The sequence below is a fragment of the Helicoverpa armigera genome, chromosome 9 (assembly GCF_030705265.1).
Source record: "Helicoverpa armigera isolate CAAS_96S chromosome 9, ASM3070526v1, whole genome shotgun sequence".
NCBI classification, from domain to species: Eukaryota; Metazoa; Arthropoda; class Insecta; order Lepidoptera; family Noctuidae; genus Helicoverpa; species Helicoverpa armigera.
The window spans coordinates 8,460,020-8,474,644 of record NC_087128.1 but is presented as its reverse complement, the minus strand read 5'-3'; the positions used below and the strand labels follow the sequence as shown (position 1 = coordinate 8,474,644).

Genomic DNA, 14,625 nt, shown 5'->3' with positions numbered 1-14,625 from the left:
GCGGTCGCCGTAGTGGGTGTATTAGGTCGCTCGCACGCACTGCTGAACTAGTCGGAGGGCTTCCTATTATCGATTTATGTTATTGTGTAGGACGTGGTGTCACGCCGCTTGCCTTAACGCGTTTTTCATGAAGTTTTTCTTCATTTTCCGCTGCGCCGCGCTCGGTTTCTCTTTCGCAGAAAGCTCGAACCGAGTGAAACTTGTTGGAAAATATGATTTCACTCGTGATATTGTTCCGATCACGTAAACTCTGTACTATGTTCTCTGCTTCGATGTTATATTAAGCAATTAGTGTTATTTTTAACGCAACAGTCAACACAGACAAGCAGACTGTAGATACGTTGTTTTAATTATGGCTTATTGAATCCGCGAACTGATTACATCTTTGTAATATAATTGTAGTAGTAACTTATTATCGTCTTCGAATATCCAATTAAATATGGCAACTTTAATGAATTCGCATGTGGCTTGAGTTTCTAATTACGCACATAATGGATGAAGTTTATTAAGGTCATTAAAAATTTAATTAAATAAATGCTCATCATAATGCAGTATCGCTACAATCGCGTACTGTCTAATAAAACTACAGTATTGGTATTTATGACTAAATTCCACAAGTCTGTCTCGCGCTGAGACTAGCTTAGTTGGCAGTTACAAATAAGAATCTCGAACAACGTTATCTATAGAAATAAATAACGTTGAAAGCAGCTTATGTGGTAGTAAGTTGCATAGGCTTCTCGAGGCTTGAGGGCAGAGGGCGAGGCGGAGGCCTGCCGGGGGGAGGGGGGCTGCGGTTACACCCACACGCGCGATGACACCTCGAGAGGTGACGAGCGGCCATTACAGATAGCCGCATAACCGGCGTACCCGAGCCTATTGTACCCGGCAACGTTATGACCGTCCATGTGGGATGCTATGCCATACAGGAAGCCTTACATAACTCATGGACTCCAGACTATACATGCTAGACCATTTTATTGGTATTTCCCAAACCACCTTGCTGTATCGATCGTTAAGCTGCAATGGTTATTGCTGATGGTCTCATGAAAACCGCATTCCTTGTTTTAATGAGTTTCGTTTATTATTGTGTTAATCGAAAATTTTCACGAGCGAACATTGTTCTTCCATAATACATTATACAATTATATCGGGATTTTAAAGGTGACTGTGAGTACTGTGACTTTTGAGTTCGTATCGGGGTTTTTTCTCGTGCCATTTTTGAGATTCATAACCCATTAACGAACCATACTTTTCATATCATTTCATATGCTTAAAATATTGATGCCCCGAAAGTTTTTTTAATTATCCTATTTCACATTCAGATAAGGTGCACTACCAAAGTCTGTCATGCACTATAATATTTTCGTCATAAAGCTCCTCTATGCAATTTATTGCGTTGTCGAAGGGAAATGGGCGTTGGTTTCTCACAGTTCAATGTCGCGGCGACAGTAACATGGTTGTTATGGCTTTCGTTACAATACTTAATAACATGTTGCTTTAGAGTTTCCCTTGCAACTTGTGTTTTGTGTCACATAACGTCAGGCCTTTTCAAATAAAGGCGTACGTGGTACGTCGGTCGGCCCGAGTGAAGTATATATGGATGATATGGTTGTTGTATTCAATAGTTGTTAACTTTATTTTACATGGTGTATAATTTATACATAGTGAGGAAAGGTGTTCGATGTAAGTAAAAAATAATAGTTGGCAATATTCAGTTTGTCAACTAAAACTGATAGTTTAGATAAAAGGAAAGATAAAGAAGAGAGATGGATGATACTAGTAGATAGTGATGTAATCGCTTGGGCACTAAATCAAACTAATAAAGAGACTTAATCACGTGTAGAAAGTCACGAAAATAACAGAACAGTTTAGCCCAGATAAACAACCAGCCAAGAATTAGACAGGCAATCTAAATGAGAGGTGCGAAGCCAACATTTAGACAGTATTAGATATTAAATGAGCTTTAGGTTATAGTCTCACTAAAAACAACTTATCATTTACAAGTAAAGGTCGCTACCCCGCCAACAAAAAGCAGAAAATATTGCTAAATTTCGTCAGTACTTCAGTACATATTTGAACGAGAACAGCAGATATTTAAAACCATTTTTGCTATAGGTTTAAGCAAAACAATAATGATAGTTCTGTCAGACCTCAAAAGAATAGAACATCCTTTTAGTTAAGTGTCTCCCTTATTACCTCTATCGTTATGGATTGGAACCTAGTAATCGGAAACTCAGTGACCGTTAAAATTCTTCACATTACGCCTTTAATCATACAAGCCGGCAGAAAGTGACAACATGACGAGACATGTAATTTCTGTTCTATAATTATATGCTGTTGAACTTGTTCGAGTATTTTACTTTTATTTACAACTAATTTTCTATAGACTTGTGTGTTTTCCTGAGACACAAATAATTGACGTAAATCCTCAGTCTTTTTTAGACAATGGTGTCTTAAATATGTTTGATAATTCCTGTGATCTGTCTGTCAATTTGGTTTCCTTCGATTAATAACTCTAATGCATGAATAAGCCCGTGAAAGGATCTCAATTTTGTGATTTTATTTCAAGTTATCTAAGTTATAAATGCCACCTAAAGTTAAGTTAACGTACTATAATATGTCATAGTATAAAACGCATTTATCGGTAATGCGCCATGTCTCCGGGCCGACGTTAATATTCATGCGTTTAATTGATAACGTGCTTGCAACAGCCATTTATCTTGCAATTGCAGGCGACTAGAAACGGCAAGAAAGTAGCCACTTGTGTTCGTATGCACATTTATTTTTGTATCTTGAAATATTTTCAGTTTATGTCTCACACATTCCTATTCTCTTTCATCTATTCTCATATTAGGTTTTAGCAGAATTGTGAAAAGCATTTGCATTCAAAAACTAAAAATCAAATACTCTCAAACATGAAACGATGCTGAATGAAACGCCACACAAAAGCATCAAGTAAAACCCGCTAAATACCATTCAACACCAGCCCTACATCAAACAACTGAAATCAAGCTTCAAAATTGAAGGAACCACGCATACGCTTTTGAAGTACTAAAGCTAAAAACGTAGTTTCGCCGTCGAGTAAACATACTCGTACATGCACAGTGAAATGCAACGCTAAATATAGGCCGGTGAACGCAACGGCTGACGGTTGTGCGTGGTCAGGACTTGCCCCCCTCCCCCCTCGCGCGTCCAGGGTTGCCTAGCTCCCAAGGGCGCCTGTTTCAAATTGAGTTAGCAACGCTCCACGGGACGCTATTAGGTTGTTGAGGCAGGCTTCGAGGGGATAAGTCTGGTCTAGACAAATAGATATTGTTATGTATAAGCGGCTTAGCTTCATGCGTGGTTTGCGTTTTATGGTTTTCGTATTGTTTATTCATTTTATATTACATTCCATTGTTTTCTTTGATTTGAACATCACTATTGTTTCTGCAAATGCTATACCATTTTGAATGAACGGCAAATTATTTTAAAATGGAAATTACCTGTTTCGAGCGCATATAGCGTAAAAACGTGAAGCCTAACCCGCCATTACGTTCAATCACTTAAAACCTAGGTTCGACGCGCAAGCCCTAACCTATTACATAAAGCGAGGACTGGGGACTTGGGGAGTCGTAATGAATACATAGGGGCTGTTGTGCGTGTGCGTCGTGCTCACATGCAGTTGTACGTCGTACGTCGCGGGTATACTTGTGCACGACGCGAGTACGGTCAGTCGGGCATGCAGCGATCCTTCCTAAGTGACATAGGTCGGGAATACTCAGGGAATCCAGACATACCGAATGGTTTTTCCAGAACAATCTCAAGATTTTTTATTCCTAATAAACAAAGTTATGCTTTATTTTGGTTGGTGTTCGGGTCGTTGCGTGCATAATGCAGATGCCTTGTACAGACATCGTTGTTTCTAAATGCAATAAAATTTTATTTTCGCGCGTATATTTCTGGGTTTAGTGCTCGGTCGAGTCGCTTGGGTACCTGGGTGCAGAGTGAGATTTATTGAATTGCCGACTTCGTGCTTTGTCTAAGGGAAGTCACCTTGCGAAAATATCTTTATTCGACCTACTCGACTTTGCCGATATTTTTCTTGGAGTAAAAAAGAAAGATGAAAAGAAATAATTGGACTGCCTGACGCAACGTTACAGTAAGGTCGTAGAGTCCGCATAAACTTTCAAAACTTTGTTTTTATAGAATAGTCATCGTTTATTTTTATGAAGTCTTTATTGCTAGATTCTATTGCCACCTCCAATGAAAAGAAAAGGTTGATTTTATCACCTAGATGGTATCTAACGAATTCATAGGAAAAACAAACATAATTTACTGATTAATTCTTATCAAGTAACTAAATCTATTACTGAACACAATCAATCCACTATAATGATGAGTAATCAATAACTAGAACAGATAACAATATCACTAGTTTCACTTGACACTACATTTTGAGTCTACAATAACTTATAGTTATTCGTAAAGAGGCCGCGGACCGACGCACACATACGCAGCCATGTGTGCATGCGAAACCTGTATTAGAATAATGTTCGGTAAACATGGTGTCAGTGTGTGTGGCACTGTCAGTGTGTGGGTGTGTGAGGCATACATAATACATTTGCATGCCGTTTATGTAGATAGCAATACATTTATAAAAAGCTATACAACTGAGTAGGTTCTCGATCAGTATGTCACATCGGAACAGAGTCTCCTTTCAATATCAAATTGTTGATACTTTCTTATAATAACTTTTCTTAAATACACATTGAAGTGTGTAATAAAAGTCTTGTTTATCTATGTGTGATGATGTAACGGTGCCTTAGCAACTGTCAAAACTGTATGACGTCATCTAACTATGAATGTTTAAGAAGTTTTTTATTGGTTGTCTCTTTCTTATCGGCTTGTAGTTGCTAATCACGGTTGCTTCTAAATTCAAATAGGTTTTTACGTAAAGTTTTTCGTGTTCCTGTGAACAAAATCGTCAATTTTTGAATTTTGGAATCACAGTCGTAGAGTAGTTCTTCCTTTCGAAGGATTTTCCGAGAGGTTTTCGTCAGAGTAACATGGATTTTAATTCTTTACGTTAGAAACTAAATTAGCTTGCTAACCAGTTTCTATCAGGGTTCATAAACCAACCACTTGATCCTGTCAAAGTGACGTATTTGATTAATTGAAAAATATTCTCTTTGACACGGAAACCTCACCTTTCAGCTGACATACTGCCTCTTGCCAAAATTACGATCCAAAGGTTGACAATCTGACATTTGATGTGATGCTATTTAAATTGAATTAAGTATCTATGTCATGTTAAAGCCAATTAAACTGAAATGTATGTAGGTAACCTGCATTTTTATTTAAAGGACTCAGTTATAACACAACTCAAAATTAATTGACTTATCCAAAATGTTCTGAAAAATAAGTAAGCTTGCCAAATAATTTTCCCCGCCATTGTAAAATGACTCGCGTCATGAATTCAAGTCCATTTTGACTGTCACAATGTCTGTCAGTAAATCAATTACCAATCATTTATGTTCTACCTTGGCAAGTATACAAATTATGTGGTCAATGACCTAAGGTGGTTGGACATAGTGGACGTTAGGAACATTTTCGTTCGGGCGACTGAAAGTAATGACACAAATGTCAAAATGTACTTGGGAAATGTAGATTTGTGTAGCTTGTCTGTTTTTCAAACTATCATTTTGTCTTGTTGGAAATTATTCCCTATGGTACCTAATACATTTAGATAAGTTTTTAGATAAACTTAGAGATGAACTTAGGCACACAATTACGCCTAACTTAACATGAAAATATGTAGGTCATATTGATGTACAAATGTAAATAAATGTTAATATTGATAATTAGCAACAGTTTTCATCACAAGGATTAACAGAAACAGTTGAATTCGAAGTCGAAACTCCACAGACATAACTAGTTCCATTATAATAAGCACATAACTTCATTGGATATGCTTTCCTCGAATCCAATTTGTGGCAATCGATATAAAATAAATTAAGCGATTAGTTTTTGATTGGGAACAGAACTCGATTCATGATTATTTGTTACTTTCACATTATTAAATTAGAATTTATGATCTTTAAAGTTCAGATCAGTATTCGTTATAATAAGTCCTTTTCCTGGCCTTCTCTCGTACATATAATAGTGTATTGGTAACTTATTTACAAAGTCAGTTAGAAGTTTCGACAACTGCTTTGAAACTTACAATGTGATACATAACAACCTTAATGACTTTGGAAAAGTTACGATAGTACGACTCTATGGAAAATTCCAGATTTCCACGATTAGGTGTATTTCTCTTACATTATGTAGTCATCAAATTAAAATAAGACCTAAAATTTTAATCTCGACGATATTATTAAACCCCAGATGAACAATTCTTTCTTATCGCCGCTAATTCATTTAATAATACTTAATAACCTTCGCGGCAATACAAAAACTGCATGCCGCCGGTCCCTAATTGAATGGTGTCTCACGTGTCCATTATATAAAAACCTTTGCGGGCACACTGGTTTGTTTACGCTCAGTTCGGCGATAGAGGTCAAAGTTAAATGGACGGTGGTGGTTGTGTAATCGTTCGAATACGAGTGTCGTTTACCCCACGGCCTTCGGTCAAGACTTCCTTCTTACTTCAACTATTGTTTGGGGTTTCCTAACGACAGATTGGATTGATAGAAGGGATTCAATTGCGATGAATTAAACCTTTCCGTGATTAATTGATGGGTATTTACGAAATTGCTAGTGACAGTTGGGCGTACACACGCGAGCAGATAAAATGACCCAGTGTAGCAACCCAATTTTAGTTACTTAAACAAATAAAAACACATAAGACTATAGTGAAAGATCTTCTTGTTTACAATAAATATAAGCAATAAACATGATATATCGTAGACACGGAATCTTTATGAGATTTTTCGTCTTTCTAGTTCAATCTGAGCTTATCCGGTCATAAAAACGATCGCTACCGCCCACGGGCGGTTTGCTCCTAACATGTGAACGGTGACATTGTTTTATTTCTTATCTAGTTTTCTAGGATAGGTATGTTCTATAGGATATGATAGGAGCTATATCTGTATTTGGAAAAATAGCTTGACTTATAATTTCTAGTCATCGAAAGGAATGTTAAAATAGGCTTTTATATCCATTGCTAGGCAAAGTTAGGTTTCATACTTGCTAAACCAAGTTCCAGTTAGTTAAGCAACCATCAATGTCAAATTTTTTTTTTTGAGGTTTAATTACAATAATAATGGTGAAATAAAAATACTATTAAAACTGGTATAACCATAGGAAAAACCGTTTATCTAAATATTTGCATAATATGTGAATCATCATGGCAAGAATGTGTATTGTTGTCTTGAATATTTATTACCTTACACCATAATATGTAATCAGATAAGGCAACTGGAGAAACCATGTATAAGTACATATTACATTAGGGGTAAATACCTATTCAATTCACTAATTCACTAAAGGACAATGGGCAGATTGGTATACCCCACCAATAGCAATGTCATATATATCATTGGATAGGCCTTTTTATGTAGAACAACATTTACTATGACAGCTTTGCTGAAATGTTTGTCCGTTCTGAGATATAGATCAAAAACTGTGCAAAAGTTAGAACTAAGTAATCTATTCATAACTCAAGTTTTTAAAGGAAAATCTAAGTACTACTAAGTGTATGTCTTGTAAGTACTACCTGTTGTGCCCGTTAGGGTCCATAACTGTTATTGTTATTTAACATTTCAACTTTTTACTGTACCAACTGGATATTGGGCGTAATGAGAAACCGCACCAATAGCAAAGACATATATATCGTTGGACAGGTCTTTTTAACCACCAACCTTCTTTTTAACCCAAAATCCAGTTGATACAATAAAAGGTTGAAATGATACATAATAGTAACAATTATGGACCCTAACGGGCACAGCAGGTAGCACTTACAAGACTTACACTTAGTAGTACTTAGATTATCCTTTAAAGACTTGAGTTATCAATAGATTACTTAGTTCTAACTTTTGCACAGTTTTTGATCTATATCTCAGAACGGACAAACATTTCAACAAAGCTGTCATAGTAAATATTGTTCTACATAAAAAGACCTATCCAATGATATATATGACATTCCTATTGATGGGGTATACCAGGTCCCATATATTTGTGCCCATTGTCCTTTATTGACTAATTTGTATATAGAGTTTATTATGTGTTTTTTTATTTAATTTGTGTAAAACCTTACGAGGCTGGCATAACGCAGCAGCATTTAAGCCTCTAAAAATAAAAGATTTAAAAAATAAAAAATACCTAACTAACATTATTTTCTCGTAACTTATAAAAACCTCCAACTTATAATCCTAAAGTAGCCTATTCACCTAATTTTAAATAGGTAACACTTTATTTAAGCACGATAAAAATAATACATTTTGTCAAACAAGCAGTAGGGTAAGTGCAGATGCCCACATTTTTGGCACGAAACTGTAACGCTTTTTTGAAAGCGATTTCTTAATGAAAGAAATATAGTATTAAAGGTATCCATTATTTTCGTTATTGCGCCTACACAAAACATTATTATACTAACCTTTTTTCTAAGAACTCCACGTAAATTGATTTAAAATGTCATAAAAACGAAAGAAAAATTTCCATTCTGACATAGTTTTAGTCTTTGTTCGACAGGCAATTTCTAGACCCAATTTTGCTGTAAGCTACTGTAAATTGATATCTAATGCTTTGAGCCTAGCTGTTTACTTGAATATTATGTTCTTTTATTTTAGAAATTCTAAATATAGTAGGTACCTACCTACCATGATTCGGAGCTTTGAATTAAATATTACTGTTGGGTTATGTTTAATAATTTTTTAATGTACTTTTCTGAAAAAAAAATGCCTATAAATAGAAAGATATTATAATGATGATGGTCTGTCTTATATTAGTTAAATGGTGCCAAAAAACCTGACCCCGAATTGATGTTGAGATTTCGTCTAGGTACTTCCAAGACTATAAACCTCTGAAAACAAAGTATATAAGTTTTATTTATCATGAGATGTAATTTTGATAGTAACCTTGAATATTATTTATTGCAGATTACAACGCCGCCCCGCTGTTCGCCTCGGAAAACGCCTCCAGTGGTAAGATAGACTTATACTTTCATAATGTAAAACAATAGGCCTTCATAATACGACCAACTTTTGTATAAAACAGACACAAAATGAACTTTATAAAATATTCATAACGTCAAAATTTTAAAGACAAAAATGATAAATGAGATTTTTTAAAAAAGAAGAACTTAATTTATCTATAATATATGAGCAATTCTAATAACAAATAATCTTAGACCCATTTTCACCGACAACATAAGCGTTCTTTAATCCTAAAACAAATGAAACGTGAAACTAGGTAGGTAGGTACATAGTAAACAGTTGTTTTAAGAAATGTGACGTTCGTGCTGTTGGTGAAATAAGGACTTAATAAACTAAGCCTTACAACACACAATAGTACTCGTACAATTACAATTCCAAATCCGATTTCGAATTTCGAACGTTAGGTAATACCACAGCGACAGCCTTATGACATTCCACGTATATAATTACAGAAATTAATATACAGCGCCCTGACTCACCCCTTGCAATGTGAACACAACTACATGTACATGTGTGTGTGTGTTGTGCATGTGTGAGTAGGGGGTATAGAGTAGGCGTTACCAACAGTTTAACCTATTTCCCTTTTAATTAAGTCTTCGTAAAGTGGTGAAAGAAATAAATAAATTAGTTATTAGGAATACAGTTATAACATGTACCTATACTTTTATTATTTTATAAAAACACTATGGGTATTTTCCATTCTTTTCTAACGCTATATCTACATGCAATTCGTAAACAGTGCTCTAATGAAGAACACGTCGTCTCCATAACAATCTAATACAACGGAACACATTTTTTATAAATTTAGACACACTTGACTATGAAAAACGACAGGTCTTTGTAAATAACCATAGCAGATATTTTATGCATTCTTACATGAAGCTGAAGTTTTCAACCTCAGTAAAAATTTAGGGGAAGTATAAAATGCATTGTCAGGTGATTAAAGAACCAGTTGAGAGTTCTAGTCGACTAGAAAATGTGCTATGGGGATGCGGTAGTTTTTTGATAAGGACTTTGAATCAAGTATCTAAGTACTCGTCGCTAATAGTATATCTACAATTTTTATATAAAAAAAATTTGTTCCCTTACTTCATTATGTACCTAATATTAACTAATGTCACAGATTACGAAATAGTTACTATGTTTTAGTATGCGTAACAAATAAATCTCAGTAAAACATTGGTGCATTTTATTAATCCATAGAACAGGAATAAAGTCAAATGCCTTGAAAAATCACCGGGCAATAAATTACAAAAATCTCGAAATTAATTAGCTAATTTATAAATCAATCGGTGTGGGCGAACATGTTCTAACTAACGTCTGAGTTTTATTTAAATTACTATGATATGATACGCTTTTTTATTTATTTAACGTATTCCATATTATTATCTACGAGTCGTGAATACTCCAGGTGTTCACGGGATTTAGCAGATTAAATAAATACATTTACAAAATTCTTTTAAAGAATTATGTAGCCAATGTTAATATTCGGTGTTATTATTTTTTTTTTAATATGTAATCAAGTGTCCATAAATCGATTGAATCCACAATTTTATATGTTACTTTCCATTTAATTACTATAATTCTGCACCTAACTTAGCAAGGTTTAATTTAAACCCAACTGAAAATAGTCTACAGCCAATAGCAGAGCAATTGAAAATAATCACATAACACTTTAGCCGCTATCACGCGGCACGTTTGATATTTCTCAGTAGTAAATCAAAATGGCGGCTGTCAAAACACTTTCACGACTGTGTTTATGTATTACGATGAATCTAAGAAGTCGTGAGCACCCCGAGCTACGTGCCCTTATTATGTTCCCGGTGATTGCGGATCCGAACACCTGTCCAGAGGTTTATTTCAATTTGTTGATACTGATAGATTGTGGTACATGTCTGGTGAAGATAAAGAATCAACGTGAAAATGTTTCTATTCTCATACTTCACAATTCATCAAGAATTCCTTTTGCTCATCATAACACTTATATCGGTATGATTTCTTGGTAAAAAATATCGCTCCTCTGTCCGTCTTTCACCAGGCTATATCTCATGAACCGTGATAGTTAGAGAGCTAAAATTTTCATATGATGTCTTTCTGTTGCCGCTATAACAACAAATACTGAAAACTAGAATAAAATAAAAAAAAATTTTTGGGGCTCCCATACAACAAACGTGATTTTTTGCTCATTTTTGCTCTGGTACGGAACCCTTCTTGCGCGAGTCCAACTCGCACTTGGCCGGTTTTTTTTATGTTTCATTTCAATAAATCGTCTCAACAGATTATTAACTAACTAAAGTCCACACTTTCATAACCGAAGGGTTTCCTTAGAAGACAAGATGATAAGTGGTCGTGATTGCACGATATTCCGATGCTGGGCAATAGGTTGTTAACCCACTAAGATAGCGTTATCGCTCGCCAACGCGCCTGCCTACGTACTTCCGACTCTTACATGTGTTTGTAACATGTATGCGGCTTACTTACTTCACTGTTGGGATTTTGAAGGAATTCTCTATTTATTTTCAGATTATAATATCTTCCTAAGAGCACACTGCAGACTTAACTGCCGACAGTTGGCTCAATTATTGTTATTTTTTTAATGAGGGGCATTATTATTTAGGTACAACCAAACTTTTCAGTCGGTCTGGTACCGGCTGAATACCTGATCATAGAAATGTGAGTACTATTCATCGTCATACTTATTTATAAGCCCAAAATAAAGTACCGGCCAACTAAAAGTCTATAGTGTGCGAGTATTCTAAGTGTAGAGAACTCCGAATTTTATTCATTTTGTGTATAACATAAGTTGCACTCACTCCTTAGCTAGAGTCACGTCAGACATTTCAATTCATAACTACATGTGATACATGTCTATCGTCTGAAATCAATTTTGTATGAGATTAGATGGCGCCACATTGCCTAATCATGAATTAATCATTCACTAAGCTTTAGTTTACAAAACAGAATTTAGAAGATGAATGCATCTCAGTAGATCATTGAAGGATTAAAATGTATTATAAAGAAGCTTTCTGTTATGAAATACATAAGAATTTTAACCCTGAAATAGTGCGAAAATCTGTAGATGTCAACAACAACAAATTGTTCAAAATTATGAAAACTTTTATAAAGGATTCTTAAATTCTAACTGACTTTCAGTCTTAATTCAACACAATGAAACACTTAAAGTTCCGTACAACGAGCTATAATTAGTTATCATCTACTAGACGCATGACGTACTAGTGCCCTGACCTATGACAACTTGCATAAACATTAATTACTTTCTAAGATTATTAGTACTGTAAGTAGGTCGTACTTATACTCAGTTTATGTATGTAACTAGCTTGCATTTCTAAACGAAGTTGGTACTTAATTCGTTTAAAAATCTAAAATGTCGATTCACTTTGTTTAGTTCTAGCATCAAATACAGACAAAACTAGAAGTTTTACGGCGGCTTCACCCGCGTCTCTTGGGAACTACTGACAGCACCGGGATAAAATATAGCCTATGTTACTCAGGAAAAGTGTAGCTTTCCAACAGAAAAAGGATTTTAAAATCGGTCCAGCAGTTTTTGAGTTTATCCACTACAAACAAAAATTATTATTTTTTCTCTTTATAATGTTAGTATAGATTACACCAATATACAAGTAAACGCGTAATAGAAATTCTACGTGTACCTAATATACATTTTCTTACAAGTGTTACACCCAGCCCTATATTTACGTGGACAGAGAAATCAGCAACTGGTTTGCCCGCAACGGGTCCTATTAACAACGTGTTTAACATTTACAAACACGATGCGGTTGTTATTAAATGAAAGTGGACGATATGACTAGATGCTGGAAAACCACAGACTTCACAAATTAACAACTAATCAAGTCTGTCTGTACATGTTTATCTCGCGAATTGATCGACCGAAGTTCACGCAGTTGATTGCGTTTATTTGAATAACTTGACTGTAGTTAAAAAAATGACGGTCTAAAAACATAAAAATATATGTAGGCAATCAAAACACATCATTTGACATACATTTATTTATACAAATGATTTGTATGCGCACAATTTATCAAACAACCGGATGTTACTAACAAAATAAACATGATATACCACACAAAACAAATTATATAATGCATTTTACCCGTTCTTTAACAAATTCAGATGCATATCGTTGATTTTCATATGCGTTTGTCTTCAGAGCGCATCCAGGTGTTCTCAATCAAATGTTCATATTGTGCTACCTACGCTGCGCCTACGCTCACCACGGTTCATCTACAGATAAATATTCTGATGTAACTTGGGTGGTCACTGCGTTTGAACGAACGAGTACAGATGTCAAATATCGATATGTATGTATTTTAATCGATGCATCGAGGCAGGATAGTGCGTCAATCGCTCGTTTAAACATCGATTCCAATTCGTAAGGAACTGTTATCCTGTTCGAAGTGTGAGCTGCTTAAGTGAATTTTGATTGAGATGAAATATTCAAAGTTTTGTGGACAACGGTTCGTGTGTTCGTCATTGCATTGGTTTAAATGTAGGTCTTTAATGTTTTCTTATTTAAAGTAATTATGATATTGAGAAAAAGTAACGAAGAATTATTTCATAAAATATTAATTTACAAGAGAACAAAAATTAATTAAAACGTACTTTTCAATAAACTTACATTACAATGAAACTGTTAACACATTCGCAGCAAAATTCTAACATAACGTAGGCGAATATAGTCGTAAAAATACTCCCACTGCAAAAATATAATTCCCAAAAAATATGCGTAGGCTTTGCAGCATAGTAATATTGTAAACCCACTCTCGTAGGATACTGCGAGAATTCACCAGCACCTAAGAAAATTAAGTTATGAGTACTTTTATACTTGCACCGTCTATATTTTTTTCCATTTTTGGCAAACAAAAGGATTTGCTCTAAGATAAAAACCTCATTATGACACTTCATGAGCATAACAATAAAAACTGCGTAATACAGTAGCCTCCAAATTAATGTATGCGTACGAAAACGCCTGTAAATGAAACACAAAGAAAATGCTAAATGATCGTTTTGTTCCAGCCAACCCATTTCCTGAATGAGCCCAAATCTATTTTGCCTACTTCCTCTATTGTTTCGCTGTTTATGTACTAGTTTACATTGTAACTATTTTGATTTATTAACTTTATCTGATTTTTTTATCGTTGGTTCAATTGTACTATGAATAATGTTTAGTGGCTACTTTTTTATCAACGTCATCAGTTTTGTGATTTAGTGCTTAACGTTCATGTTAGAAGCTTTTAATAGAAAGCGTTTGTATTACTTCTGCAATTCCCTGGAAAATCTTCAGAAACGTAATTATATTACTCCAAAACACGTGACTGTGGAAGGTGTCCTTTCCTCTGCGACAGTCATCTCGGTCATCTTCCTTACAGAGTTGGCAGGAATAATTTTTATGGCCCAAAATTACGAAAAAACACACTTTCGGTGTCTTCAAACAGCACAACAGGATCAC

The 14,625-nt window shown here is 35.0% G+C and overlaps 1 protein-coding gene across 4 annotated transcripts in view; it reads left to right on the top strand.

Moving 5' to 3' along the window:
- Window positions 1-14,625, top strand: part of LOC110369974 (ecdysone receptor) — a 219,691-nt gene that overhangs the window by 79,749 nt on the left and 125,317 nt on the right. For all 4 annotated transcript variants that reach the window (XM_064036285.1, XM_049839218.2, XM_049839221.2 and 1 more), the window contains one exon: window positions 9,081-9,125. The gene's annotated coding sequence lies outside the window, so the exon portion shown is untranslated. The remainder of the gene's footprint in view (window positions 1-9,080; window positions 9,126-14,625) is intronic.